Source organism: Thamnophis sirtalis, unplaced genomic scaffold (assembly GCF_051295495.1).
Source record: "Thamnophis sirtalis isolate CommonGarterSnake01/CBP01778 unplaced genomic scaffold, rThaSir2_p1.2 scaffold_4, whole genome shotgun sequence".
NCBI classification, from domain to species: Eukaryota; Metazoa; Chordata; class Lepidosauria; order Squamata; family Natricidae; genus Thamnophis; species Thamnophis sirtalis.
In genome coordinates, this window is record NW_028261384.1 from 23,075,702 (window position 1) to 23,091,309 (window position 15,608).

Consider the following 15,608-nt stretch of genomic DNA (forward strand, 5'->3'; position numbering starts at 1 on the left):
AAGATTTCTGACATGTTGCTGGAAGCCACACACTATATGGAAGTGCTATTTCCCAATATCCGAGGAATCAAAACCTCTTAATGACATTTCATGGTCCAATCCAAGATCCTACTCCAATTATAAAATAAGTTTATATTGCATGAATGGCATAAATCCAGCCTCATCCCCAACTCAGTTATGGAGAATGATTGCTTGGTTTTATCCTAATAAATCATGATATTTCACAGGAGAGGAAACAGCAAAGAACCTACCAATCTTTTTCTCTAACCTGGCCTGCTCATATAAATATTTGATTTTATGAAAGGGCAGGAGATTAACTATCAGAAGAATACATTTTATGCCAGTATATTTTTTCAACTACCGTAGTTGAAAAGATGATGGATTATAACTGGTCTGAGACAAAGATCTCAAATCACAATGATTATTATGTGAAAGAGGAGAAGATGTTAAACATAATACTATATTCAATACAATACACAATACCATATCATGTTAAGCACAATACCATATTCACAGGATGTTAAGCACACAATATTGTATTCATAGGATGTTGCTGTGAACTCTGAATACTTTTACTATGAACCAAAGTGACACCTTCAGTACAGAGACTGTTACTGTCTGAAACAGAGAACATGTTTTAATTAGTGAAGAGGCAAAGAGAACACTGTGAGCCATTAAGTAATAGTGAAGATACTAACAAGATACTTAAAGTCAGGAAAACTTCATGCTTGATACCATTGTGGCAATAGTTTAGTCTTGGAGGATATCCTAGTGTATGCAATGCATGAAGAATTTTAGTGGACTATTATAAAGATTCAAAATTCAAGTTATCTGTAGAGGACCAAATCAAACTGAATGTGTTTTAAACAGCACAGACACAGCAATCTTTCAGATAAAACAGAATTGAAGGCATTAAAGTGTCATTTTTACATTTTATGCCCTGCAGCATCAGCCCTGAGTCAGCCACTGATGAGGGTTTATACACACTTGGAGAACTTCTGATCAAGCAATATGACAGTGAATTGTCAGACACAATTCCTGGGCAATTGCTGTTATTCAGATCTTTACAAAAATCTGATTTTGCTAAAAAACAGCAATAAAAGAAGTTGCAGAAGTTCTCATGATAGAAAACTGTGCCCTATCATCAACTTTTATTGATACAATAAAAGCCAACTTAAAAAAAATATCTACAAGAGTGAATAGAGAGCTCATTCACTACACTTAGATTTATTTTTAAAAAACTACTTACAAAACAACATATCACAAACGTGCCTAGGAAGCATACCTGTTAGCTAAGCATATCAAAAACATGAATGATGGTATTATGATTAATCACAGATGTTTAGACTGGATCTGGAATTTTTACCCACCTATCAAGGTCCTGGGATAGGCATATCTTGCTTAGCTTATACTTTACATTACACTGGATGTTAGATCGTGTGAACCCACAACATTTTAAATGTCTGCCTTATGGGAAAGAAAAAAAACTTTTTTGCTTCAAGGACACTATGACAGGGTTATAAGAGTGGCCTCTTAAACTTTTGCTCCTGCCTTCTGACAGCCTGGTTTCCTGTATTAAAAGAATGATATTAAATAATGAAAAGGAAAAAAAGTAACTCTCTCCCTGATGGCTGTACAGTACTTAGGCTTCAACTACCATTTTCAATTCCATTCTTCTCATTTAAATATCACTACTCTCCCCATCATGATTTTGCCCCAACATTGCCCTCATGTGCTATCTTTGAACAACAAAGTACCTTATCTTTGTAATTAACCATTCATCCCAGCCAAAAATCATCAATTAGGCATGAGTCACTCAGTTGGTAAATCGAACAAAGTGACATTGAAACAGAATTGATTTCCTCTTGACCTCAAACAATGACAATAACAAGTTACACAACTACACTTTAAAAAAAAATCTCTTGTAATTTGCAGGTGCCCTTCTGGACCATTATTGGATACAGTGAGTTTTGAAGAAAAGAATGGAACACTTCATCCTGGTTGTTATTTTCTTTTAAGACAACCTGCATTTTAGGTTTGGGTATATAAACTAAATGATAAAAGAAAGCATTTCTTAAATTTAGTAACAGCAAGCAGCTACTTTGCTAATCTGGTTTATGCATTAATTCAGCGTTGGTGGCTGAGGAATTCTGGGAGATGAAGTCTACACAACTTAAAATTGCCATGGTTGAGGAATACTGCATTAACTTGTCCTTTTTAAAGTTTGTTGTGTGGCTACTTATTCATTAAAATGTCAGTGATAACAACAACCCAATATATTATACATGAAAACAAAAACACTGAGTAAATATTTGAAGTTGAAAAATGAAGGATCCTTTTTAACAGAAAATATACAGAATGAAGACTTGAATATGATCTCAGTGCTATGAAAGTGGGCTGCCTAAGTATAGATAAGGTCCCCCTCCTAACCTTCAAAGTGGTCTCAAAGTTGCAGAAATCTTCCAGAGAACTGATGAATTTCTTGATATCAAATCTTTCAGGATTAGAAGCAGTATCAATGTCTAATAATCATGAGGTCTATATATTCAATCAGAGATGCTGAATAAGTATTAGTTATTATCAGCCCTACAAGGTTGACCAGACCAAAAAATCAATGCCATGTAGGTCAATATTTCTTATATTATAATAGCTACAGTAACTGAATCTTGCAAGCCTCAGTGTGCTTCTCTCCCCTTTATCTATGGAGGAGCTTATCTGAGATATTTCCTCAAGTTAATTTGTTGGCATATATATGTGTGTGTGTGTGTGTGTGTGTGTGTGTGGTGTGTGTGTGTAGTATATATGATGAGAGTATATATGTTTAGCTGATGAGAGCTAAATAGCTTGAAATAGATCTATACTAGTCTCCCTTTATTTATTTATCAGCACAAATACTGCACAAATACTACACAAATGTAACAAGGGCAACAGTAAAATATTGGGCTTTCTGTCTGGATGGTCTCTTGGGCATACCAGGGGTTGCAACACTAAATGAATGCATGCATGCATGCATGCATGCATACATACATACATACATACATACATACATACATACATACATATATATATATATATATATATATATATATATATATATATAGAGAGAGAGAGAGAGAGAGAGAGAATGGTTGCTGGAATTGAGTATGTCTAGCTTAATGAAAAGAAGGACTAGGGATAACATGATAGCAGTGTTCAAATATCTCAGGAGTTGCTACAAAGAAGTCAAGCTGTTCTCCAAGTACCTGAAGGCAAGACAAGAAGCAATACATGGAAACTAATTACGAAGAGAAGCAATCTAGAACTAAGTAGAAGATTCCTGACAGAACAGTTAATCAGAGGAATGACTTGTCTCCAGGAGTTGTGAATGGTCCAATACTGGAAATTTTAAAGAAGAAGTTCGACAATGTGTTTTCTGACATGGTATAGTGTTTCCTGCCTGAGCAAGGGGTTGTACTAAAAGACTAAAAGATCTCCGATATTCCCCCCAACTCTGTTATTCTGCTTATGACCCTCCTATCTGATCATTATCTTAGTTGTGTTTTTTCTCTTGTTCTTCAAGGCCCTTCCCTCTTCCCCCATAGATACTAGAAAATAGAAACAAAGAGTGTTGCTGAAATTAAAACTAATAATCTGATTAATCTGTGCAGGAGAGTGGAGTCAAGGGAGAGCCATTTAGCTCAATGAAAGACATTTGCATCATAACAAGTAGGATGACAAAGTAGCTGCTCCTTGGATTTGATCCAGTTAATCTCTTAAATGAAATATGACTATTCACGCAAGATTGACTTCAGAGTCATGAATTTTAATAAAAGGTTTCCACAGGAGGTCTTCAGTAAAACTCTAATCTATGAAATTCAAAATAACCACAACTTTATTTTTATACATATATTTAATTATACAAGAAGTGCTAAAAAGACAATATTAAAAATACCCACTACTATCACTCCATTTTTTAAAAATGTACATTGATAGGTCCTACATACCATAGACATATTACATTTGATCCTTTGTTGTCCACAATAATATAATATATTCTTTCTCTTACTATATTTATTTCTCCATACACTGTGACTAAATTTAGTTTTCTGAGACTAAGCTAAAACAGAGGCACCATGATAAGACAGTGTTTGAAATCTTATAAAGACACATTTGTTGTAACTGAATTAGCTCTGGGACATTTATTAGGGTCCTTCAGCCCAGTGGTGGGATTCAAATAATTTAACAACCAGTTCTCTGCCCTAATGACCAGCTGGGTAGGCAGGGCTCACTAGTCATGTGACTGGGTGGGTGTGGTCAACTCAAGGTCACTCAGGTTGATGGGCGCTTCGCCTTAGCTGTCATAAGGGTTAACCGGAGAGGCAGTTTCTGTAAACAGGGCAATAAAGGTTAGGATAGAAAAACACCAGAATGTTTCCTTCCTGCCTTCCTTACAGGATTAGCCCTGTAAAGTGGGGAAAAACAAAAGGAGATTTCTTCCAACAACCAGTTCTCTAAACTGCTTAGAAAGTTAACAACCAGTTCTCCCGAAGAGGTGCGAACCGGCTGAATCTCACCACTGCTTCAGCCACACCCTTCCTAAGAGAGAGATAAATCACTGTAAAGGTCCAGGGGCTAAGTCCCATCACAGAAGATGTATCTTCAAAGGATTAAAGTTCTGCTTTTGGTTAAAAAAAAGCAAAGCAATTTTGGACTCTGATTGAGGATAATTACAGCTTGGTCTCTACCATTTTTGGTAAAAATGCTGGAAAAAGTGATACTTAAGAATTAAATCTTCTCTTCTATAGTTCTTCCTATCAACCTTTTTGTGTAACTGAAGGACAATTCATTCTGGCTTCATCCATCAGCTTAGAGAACAAGGAACTTTAGGCCTGGCCTAAAATGGATATAAATGCCGCCTCAGTGCAAGGGCCTGGTTTTGAAAACTGAAATTTGAAAATTAAAAATTGATCTTCCTCTTTTTTAAGGTCTTCTTAAGCTGGTTTAAAGGACTTTCGCAACCAAGCAAGACAAGCTCTTGTTTATATACTTCATCCACATGGCAGAATTTTTTTTTAAAAAAGCAGCGCTTTGAGCAAATGATTCTGGCAACCATCTTGACTTTTTTTTTTAATCTCCTCACTCTTCCTTTCCATGGATGACTTTGATAAATCATTGGACTACAAATTCCAGATCTGCAATATCAATACATCTCAATCTACAGAAGAGTGCAGATTCTTTTTTGTGATTATAATGAGTATAGTTGTCTTACTAATGCTTCCTTTTTAACTGACGCTGAGACAATGGAAGAAAATAATAATCATATGGTTTTCCTTTCCTTATGGTTTGATATTTTATTTAAGTTAAAAGCTATGGTTTGCATTTGTTCTGAAACCAATAGTTTTTTCTGAACATAATTTAGAGACTAAAGATAAAATGTCAGAAAGTAGTCATGGGCTTCCGTAAGAATGAAATTTTGCATTCCTTCTTAGAATGGCAGGTGAATGAATAAAATGGTGAATGAAGTCCACTATAATCTTTGATTCTCTCCAAAAAATTGTGTTTGATACATAAAAGCTAGAATGAAAATATAGAATATTGTTACTCTTTAGAGGGATGGAAGAAGGAATGGTAAAAATGGTCCTAGAGGATGTGTTGTCTAGTTAGAAAAACACATCTTTAGGAGAAATGAAAATAAACCAGTGCTTTTTAAGCTCTTTTTTATCTTACCAAACATTATCTTTGCATCATTCTTTCTGCCCAAAATTTCCTTTAACTTTGCCAGGAGCTGCCAACTCCTATGGCAGTTTCAGCAGACATATTAAGCAGGTAAGCCATGATTTTGCCACTGTTTATTTTTCTATGAAGTACACGATTATAGGATCGCATCACAAATATTAAGAAAGAAGGAAATCATTTAAGCTACATAAACCCAAAATAAAAGTGAGGTTTCCATTTTTTAATGTTAGCATCCCCAACCTGGCACTACAGATGTGAAATTCTGGGAAATAAAATGCACACATCTTTAACTTGGGCAAAGAATTTTGGCCACACGATTGAGCTAGAAAAGTGACAAAAACTATGGGAAAGGAACTATAAATTAACCATGTCAACAGCTTGCAAAGAAAACTTATACAAAATGTTTTATAGATGGCACATGTTACTGGGAAAATTAGCAAAGATTGTTAAAGACAAATCAGTGAAATGTTGGAAGTGTCAACAAGCAATAGGTTCCTATTATCATATGTGGTGGACATGTGCAGAAGCAAGGAAATATTGGACTAAGAGTATGGTTAAAGAAAATGTTACAACAAGAAATAGAATTTAGACCAGAGATATTTTTACTAGATGTTATCCCAGAGAAATTCAAGAAAGAGGATTCTTATTTGATTATACATGTAACTACAGCAGCAAGAATTGTATTTGCCCAAAATAAGCTACCAACAGATGAAGAGATAATAAAAAAGATATTAGATTGTGCAGAGATGAATAAGTTGATAATGAAAATAAAGGATAGAAAAAGTGGAGTATTTCAAGACATGGGGAAGATTTTATGATTGGCTAGAGAGGAGGAAACTAGAAAAGAAAGTAGGGAGAAGATATAGAACCCAGATGATGCATAGTTAAATGGAAAGGAGGGGGGAAGGGGAAAACAGAAAAGAAAATATATGGGATGGGTCTTGATGTCGCAACGACACGACTTGCAATCTTGAGGCTCCAGGATTGCTGTCAATATCTCTATTCCTGGACGGTCCTTTTGACCCTAAACTGAGAGAGAAGCGCATGTCCTGCTGATCTCAGTGGCATTGCAAAGCCCCTGATTGATCCAGGAGAAAGCTCTTTTTGTCAACTACAAGAGAAGCAGCCAAAATGGCTGCAGAAGGTTGAGAGAAGCCTCTGAAACAGAAGCAGTACAGGAGTATGTCGAAATGGTAAGAAAATTTTTTATTAGAGAAGGGAAAACCCAAAAGAATTGAATTTAAAATAAAATTGAAGACAGAAGAAAATAAGTGGTGAATTAACCCTGGTTTAAGACTATTATGTTATCTTTTCTACCTTAACTTTGTTTGTTTTTTATGGATGGACTTTTTACAAATGCCTCTTTTAAACTGGACTGTCTCTTTTTTCCTTCTTCCTCTATACTTTTTCCATTTTTTGTATTCATGGATTAAAAGCTTCTTCTCTTGTAAGACTTGGATGGAGCCTTATATTTTTTTACCTCTCTCGGAACTTGGTGTTTACTGAGAGAGGCAAAAACAGATGGAAAAGAGGTAACACTGCCATCTAGTGGCTAGAGGCTTGTCAATATCTGATAAAGCTATAAGCTTTGTTTACTGAAAGGGTCAGTGGAAAATGTTTTGTTTATACAGGTGTTCCTTTGAAGGAAAGAGAAAGTTTTTATTTGAAAAACTCCACTGAATTTGTTTGAAACCTAAAAAGTCTCGGATGTTTTGGCAGTGTTTATAACCTGGAAAATGGCACAATGTGAAGAAGAAAAGGACCAACTTTGCAAAGAATTTTCTTAGAAATTCAAAAAGTTTTAATAATTACAGAGAGAATTGAAAAGAGACTTGAAATTATAGATCAAAATACAGAAAGTACGGGGACAGTGATGAAATTTGAGGAAAAAATAAGAGAAACACGTGAAAGTGATAAGAAAATTGTTAACACTGACAGCAGAGTGGAGGGAAATGAGAGTGGAGGGAAATGACAAGTGTGAAATACAGAAAGGAGAAATCAATGAAACTTTATTTCAGATGTCAGAAAATAGATGAAGAAAGGAGAGAAAATTTGGTAGAAATAATTAATCTCGGCAGAAGCACTAATGATAACAAAAGTTAAGCTGATAAAAAGAGCAGATAGAGGGTTTCAAATTCTTATAAGACATGCAATGAATAAGTTCTTAAGAGAAGTCCACAGACTTTACAAATGGCAAGAGATATAGATTACACTATCTCTGGAAGGATACAGGATGATGAAATGAAATGTCACAATAAATTTTAGTTAAATGTAGTTAAAGTTTAAGTGCTATGTACAATGTAATAATAGCTATAGTCAAATAAATGATTAATAATGATAACAAAGCATTTATATACACTAAATTGATAATATGAAATTTTATACAATACTATAAGTGAGGATTATGTAGATGATGTTGAAAAGCCTTTTTATAAAGATAAATAATTTTATATAGAATAGAATATAAAGATATAATATCATTGGATGATTTCAAAATAATGTAATAAAATGTCATAATATAAATTTACTTTAAATTTAATATGCCTTATGTTGAAAGGATGTAATAATAGCTAGGCTTAATGGATGTTTAATAATTATATCAATTTGTATACAAGTATATTAGATTGATGATACTAATAATGGGAAAAACATGGAACTGAAAATTATTAGAGAATGTTATTAATGCTAAAATAATAGAATGATGTCACAATAAAATTTAGTTAAATATAGTTAAATTTTGAGTACTATATACAATGTAATAATAGCTATAGTCAAATAAATGAGTAATAATGATAACAAAGCATTTATATATACTAGATTGATAATATGAAATTTTATACAAACTGTAAGTGAGGATTATGGAGATGATGTTGAAAAGCCTTTTTATAAAAGATAAATAATTTTATATAGAATAGAATATAAAGATATAATATCATTGGATGATTTCAGGATGATGTAGTAAAATGTCATAATATAAATTTACTTCAAATTTAATATGCCTTATATTGAAAGGATGTAATAATAGCTAGGCCTATTGGATGTTTAATAATTATAACAATTTGTATATATGTATATTACATTGATGATACTAATAATGGGAAAAAACATGGAATTGAAAAATATTAGAGAATGTTATCAATGATAAAATAATAGAATGACTTAGAATAGGAGGAACCATAATAACAATGTATACAAAGATATCTTGATTGTCAATATGTGAAATTTGATAACATTCAAGTGATGACTATGGAAAGGACACAGAAAGACCTTGTAACCAATCGACACACTGTGTGTAGTTGAAGAAGCTTTTATGTTATATGTGTTGTGTGTTTGTGTTTGTCTGAATATAAAATTTTTATTTAAAAAAAGAAAATATTAAATATCTAAGTATATATCCAAGAGCAAGATATAAAGGAGGGGGGAATATAGTTAGGATAGATTAGCGAAGGTAAGGGAATAAGAAATTATATCAAATTATATTTGGTTCTGCAGAAATATCATCCCAAGGATCTGAAAGACAAACTTACAACAATAGAAAAGAAAGAGGTAAGGAGAAGAGGATGGAAGGGAGAGGAACAGAAGGAGACAGGGTAGGAAGAGGAAGAGTAGAGATAGGAGAAAGGGAAGGGAAGAAGTAAGGGGAAGGAGAGGAGGAATGAAGAAAGTAGAGAAGGGAGGGAGAAAAGAACGGGAAAATAAGTTGGTGTTACAACAGGAGGAAGGGATGGTAAATAAAACAACCCCAACTGTATATTATAACCTATTAAATGAAATAATAAATGTATAAGAATGATAAATGTAAAGAAGAATAACAATCATGCGAACGTATACTTAAAATTGTATGTAAGAAAAAAAATAAAAAATTTCTAGAGAAAAAAAATAGACACATCTTAAAGTTGTTGAGGTTGAGAAACATGGCCTTAAATCCATCAAAGCTCAGTTCTCATAATTTTCAGCATCATGGCCACCAGTGGTTTCATTTAAATATTAGGAAGTCATTACATTTTTTTTTAATTCTTCCTAGTTGTTTTTTACCTTGGCAAATGAGCAAAGATTTTAATACTACCCTGGCTCATATCATTCCACTAACAAGGTGCCCTACATTTGGGGAAAGCAGTTGTAAACAATAGCCAGAATTAAGCATACTGGGGTGAGTTTTGACCAGTGTTGGGATTCAAATAATTTAACAACCGGTTCTCTGCCCTAATGACCAGCTAGGTAGGCGTGGCTCAGTGGTCATGTGACTGGGTGGGTGTGGCCCACTCAATGTCACTCACATCGATGGGCGCTTCCCCTTAGCTGTTACAATGTAATAAGGGTTAATGGGAGAGGCAGTTTCTGTAAGCAGGGCAATAAAAATGAGGCTAGAAACAATACCAGAATGTTCCCTTCCTGCCTTCCTTACAGGATTAGCCCTGTAAAGTGGGGAAAAATGAAATGAGATTTCTTCCAACAACTGGTTCTCCGAACTACTTAGAAAGTTAACAACCGGTTCTCCTGAACAGGTGCCAACTGGCTGAATCCCACCACTAGTTTTGACCCTGTGTGTTGTGCCAACACCATATTGTGATCTGGTCATAGTTCATTGTGTTGTAATATTGGAAGGTTTTCTTTATTTTTTTACAGTAGTAATGTCTAAGGTACATAAGAATTGATGAGAGTGTAATAAGCAATAGAAACACCATTTTGAAGAGGAGGGCTAGCTCTGTCGTGGTAAGTGAGCATGTTGCAAATTATGTGTGTAGGGAAGAATTACATACAGGTAGTCTTCGACTTATAACCACAATTGAGCTCAAAAGTTCCATTGCTAAGCAAGACAGTTGTTAAGTGGATTTTGCCACCATTTTACCACAGTTGTTAGGTGAATCATTACAGTTGTTAAATGAATCACAAAGCTTGGGCTTCCTCCATTGACTTTTTCGAAAGATGGCTAAGAAGTTTATAAATGGTGACCACATGACCCCGGGATAGTGCAACTGTCATGGATACTTGCCAATTGCCAAGTGCCCAAATTTTGATTGCAGAACTATGGGGATGTTGCAATAATCATAGATATGAAAACCAGTCATAAGTCCATTTTTTCAGTGCTGTTGTGACTTTGAACAGTAACTAAACAAATAGTTGTAGGTTGAGGACTGTTTGTATGTAATAGGTAAATGCCCTTCATCCATATTGTGAATGATTGACTTAAACATTTACCTAAAAAATATGGCAAGAAATAGCCCAGAGTGGTTACTGGCCATTTCTGCCTGCTTGCTGATTTGCGTCCTGCCACAATAAATAACTTCCTGGTCTTCCACAAATATTGCATGCTGTTTTAACTTCTAACTCTAGAGAGTCAGCCAACTGGATTAATTTGGTCCCAAAATTGGGTCCTCAGTTTATTCAAAGTGCTACAGGAAGTAGTGCCTCAACTTAAATTCTGAGCTCTGTCCCTGGCAACTATTAATATTGGCAATAATCGTTTCAAAAAATTAATGTAAACCAGACTTTTGAAAAGCTCCAAACCTAAGCACCTCTGTGGAATATTTATTGTTATATAATTATGCTTAGGAACATACAACAAGTCTAAAGGTGAACTCACTGCAGCATCTTTTCAGTGTTAAATCACTTTCATTGCTGTCCAGCATTCCTGAAGATTGTACTTGGTGATCAGAATGGAAAGGAATGCCAGGTGAACAAATTCTGATTCAATCTTCTTTTTTCCTTCTTCTCTCAGCTTTTCCTCTCAATGAAGCTGAGATCCCAGGTAAATCGGTGTCCAAATTGTATTGATATAAGCGTTGCTGAGAATCTCACTAGAATATGCAGTTGTTTGGTAATGGGTCAAGTCAGGGAGGCTGATACAGTTGGAAAAATCACCATAGCAACAGAGAACAGATTTTGAGAAGGAGAGGCTAAACTGACTATCTTCTGCTGCTCTTTGGTTTTTAGACATGGCTGGAGTTCAGAAGACACCATCTGTTCAGATTCCAAACACTTAGAAGGGAAATCAGATCTACACGAATTCCTTAGTCTTAAATCAAATCCAGGCTGAAAATGCAACGATTATTATCATTATTGGTATCTCTATTTTTCTCAAAAGATGGGGAAGGGACCAAGGGAGGGCAATATAGAGCCCCTTTTCTGCAATACCCAAAATCTGTGACCCCTATTAAAAATTGTGGCTGCCACTATCTAGTGAGATCTGGAGGTTAAAATCTAAAGTAATGGGTGCTCCAATACTGGAGGTTTTTAAGGAGATTGGATAGCCACTTGTCTGCCATGGTATAGGATAGTGATAGAGAACCAATGGCATGCATGCCACAGGTGGCACATGGAGCCATATTTGCCGGCACAGCAGCTGTCGGTAGTCCTCAGCTCCGGTGCTGCCCAGCTGATTTTCAGCCTTCCAGATGGCTGGGGGAGGCCATTTTCGCCCTCCCCAGGTTTCGGGAAAACCTCTGGAGCCAGGGGAGGGCAAAAACTCTCCCCCATGCGCGGGGGCTCACTCATGCATGCACAGGTGAGAGGTCACTCACGCATGCGCAGGTGGGTGGGGAGGCGCACACGTGCAATAGCCTGCACAAACACAGTTCCCATTCTAGGCAAGTATGCCAATAAGGAACAAGGAGCCAAAGAAATAGCTAAAGAATTTGTTAAAAAGCCGCAGCTCTCTAACAATAACTATCTCCTGATAAAGCAAAGAGAGAGGAATTTACAAATATTAAAATTTTCTAGGAAGCCAGCAAAGTATTCTCCCTCCCCCAATTAAATCGTTCACTGCAAACACAACCGATTGCTCTCAGAATTTGTATGAACAAACTTAACGTTGGAATACCAGGAGAGCAATCCTAGGTTCCTTAGGCCATCTTCTTCACTGCCAGGGTGGGCAGATTGATCTACATGCTGTGGAATGGCTCCCAGATTTTCCAAGTCGGAAGCGGATACCCTTGTCCTTTAAACAGCCTACCATCCCTTTGATGCTACTCAAGATGAGAGCATATCTAGCTTCCTTTCCAATTTTTCCTCCTAGAGTCCTTTGTGATGAAAAGGTTAAACCTTTAATAGCTAACATGCTATCTCCCAAGGTCGCTGCTTCTTTACTCCCAACCTTGGGAGATCAAGAGCCTGGGAGTCAGTCAGCCTTACTTGAGGAAGATGTTCTCAACACAGAAGTTGGCCTTATTAATGCTTTTGTCTCTTTACCACAAAAAGAACAAGACAATATACTGTTTAAACTAGAAAATATGAAGAAAACTTTGTTAGTCATAATTGCCACAACTGAGCCACTTATACATCTTGTATCTCCAAATATTGAGTCTTTCACTTTCCCATCAGTGACTAACGGATTGTCTGAAAATGGCCCTATTAAAAACAGAAGTCTGAATCCTCTTAGGCCAGTAGTTGCAGTTGAGGAAAAGTCATTACTTTCACCCTAGTTAGCGCAACTTTGCAATTCAAATGTGTCTTGTTACTTTCTCTATAGCCATGGGTTGTGACTAACTTGCTTTCATCCAACAGGTGAAGATTTTGCTTTTAAATATTTATATTATCCTTCTTAATATGGCCAACAATATTTGGGAACACATAGAAAATTTTATCCTTAATTGTTCAGACAAATACCCTACAGCTGCAATAATTATAGGTGGGGATTTAAATGCTAGGATAGGACCAAATGACCACACACTATTTAGTCAATTTAAGATCCATTATGAGAAGGACATACTAGAGGAACGCTTATATTCTAGAAAATTCTAGAGAAAGACCTAAAAACTAGGTGTATGTGTAGGACAGATGAATGTACCTCTGGAACGATATATCCTTAATCTGCTGGTTTGGACCGGTTTTCCCGAAGTGGTAGCGGAAATCACAGGTGGCCCCAACTCTATGGCATCCCATTTATGCACTTTTTAAAGCCAAAGTGCATGCGCAGAAGCTGAGTGCATGGACATGCACTCACATTTGCGAACCGGTGGGGAAGGTAAGTGAATACTACCCCTGTCCTTAATGGTTTCATAAGTGGGGACCACCTAGAAGAACACACCTATTGGGGTAAGGAAAATCTACAGTTGATTACTGGACAGTATCAATGACCTTTTTTAATTTTGTAAATGGAAGATCGAGGTAGACTCACAACTGGAAAATGACCACTATTGAATGATTCTAACTCTGACACCCCACTGTAAATTGCTAAGTGCTAACTCAATCTATTCACCGAGGCTTGATAACTATAATACCTAAGTGAGAATTAAATGGACCAAAATAAAATTCAGATTTACAACAGATAAAAAAAGTTTTTTGAGGATTTAAACAAATTGATTTTAAAGTTTATTTGGCAAGGGGAAAAAAGCAAGAATAAAATTGAGAATGCTACAAGAAGCTAAAAATAAGGGGGGGGATTTGGGTTACCTGATTGCAGGGGTGGGTTTCAAAAATTGTTCAAACCTACTCTGTGGGCGTGGCCTCCTTTGTGGGAGTGGCTTGCCACCCATGTGACCGGATGGGAGTGGCTTGCCACCCATGTGACCGGATGGGAGTGGCCTGTCATCCATGTGACCTGGTGGGAGTGGCCAAGACAATGTTATTACTAGATATTACTAATTACTAGATATTATTAATATTACTAGATCATTATTAATGCATAGATAACTGCAGGACATTATACACCCACCCACACCCACACCCACAAACTATGACAGTGCTAGGAAAACACCAAAAAAATAAAAATCCCTCCCCCAAAAAAGACTGCCAATGAAACCAGTTTTTTTTCCCCAAGCCTAAGAACAGGAAAGACAAAGTCACTGGAATAAAAACCATCAAGGCAATGTGGAAAATTATAAAGGATAGGCACTCACAGAACCATCAACCACCTCAGAATTACCTAAACAAGGAGGGTGAAACACACTGCCTTGCAACAAACCTGGCCTGCCCATAGAAAAGCAGCCACTTTGAGACACGTAAACCTGGTCTAAACACTTAAAAGCAACATATTGCATCACAAATAAAACATTTGCAAAAAGGAATAACATTTCTTGTAATAAACATTCTATAAACAATAAATAAATAAAAATTCCCTAAACTAATTAAAAACTACCACGTTCAGAGAACACCAAAGGACCCCACAGTCCTCTCCCTCCTTATCTTTTTCTTTTTTGTCCTAACTTTCTCCTCCTCCCCCCCCAACCCCACTCCCTTCTAGCACTGATGATGTTACCAAACTAGGAGTGCTGGAGAGGAGCTCTCACAGGGCGAAGAACTTCCCGCTACAGGCACAATCTATCTGCAGCCGTAAATGACTGCAAGCAGCAGCTTCAGTCACCTGCTCGCAGTTGCGTTTGGGAGCGGAGGTGGTGGCAGCAGAAGTGGGCACAGACGGGATGTCCCTGCTTGCAGAGTAGAACGAGGCGGCGGGGATGCATTGTTTCAGGGCGCCCCAAGCGCCGGCTTCTCTGAGTGTAGCCCATTCCCCCTCCCAAGAAGACTGTTTTCTTTTTAAAAACGCCTCTGCAGATGATCTTGAAAACCTGCGAGGCATTCCCCCACCCCATTCCTGGTTGCCTGTAGCCTTGGAAACTTCCACAGAGAAGCTTCAGCAGAGGCGTTTTTAAAAAGAAAACGGTCTTCTTGGGAGGGGGAATGGGCTGCGCTCCTGGTTCTGGGGATTCCCCCCCCCCAAAGACCAGTTGACCATCTCTCCAAATCCTTTTCAGGATTTTCTTTTTAAAAAACGCCTCTCTGCAGACGATCTTGAAAACCTGCGAGGCATTCCCCCACCCCATTCCTGGTTGCCTGTAGCCTCGGAAGCTTCCGCAACTTCACAGTAAAAGCAATTAAGAACTTCTCTCGCTCGTGAGATTTTCTTTACTGTGCAAAGGCTTGCTTTAAAACTGCAGGCTCCCGGGGAGGGGGGC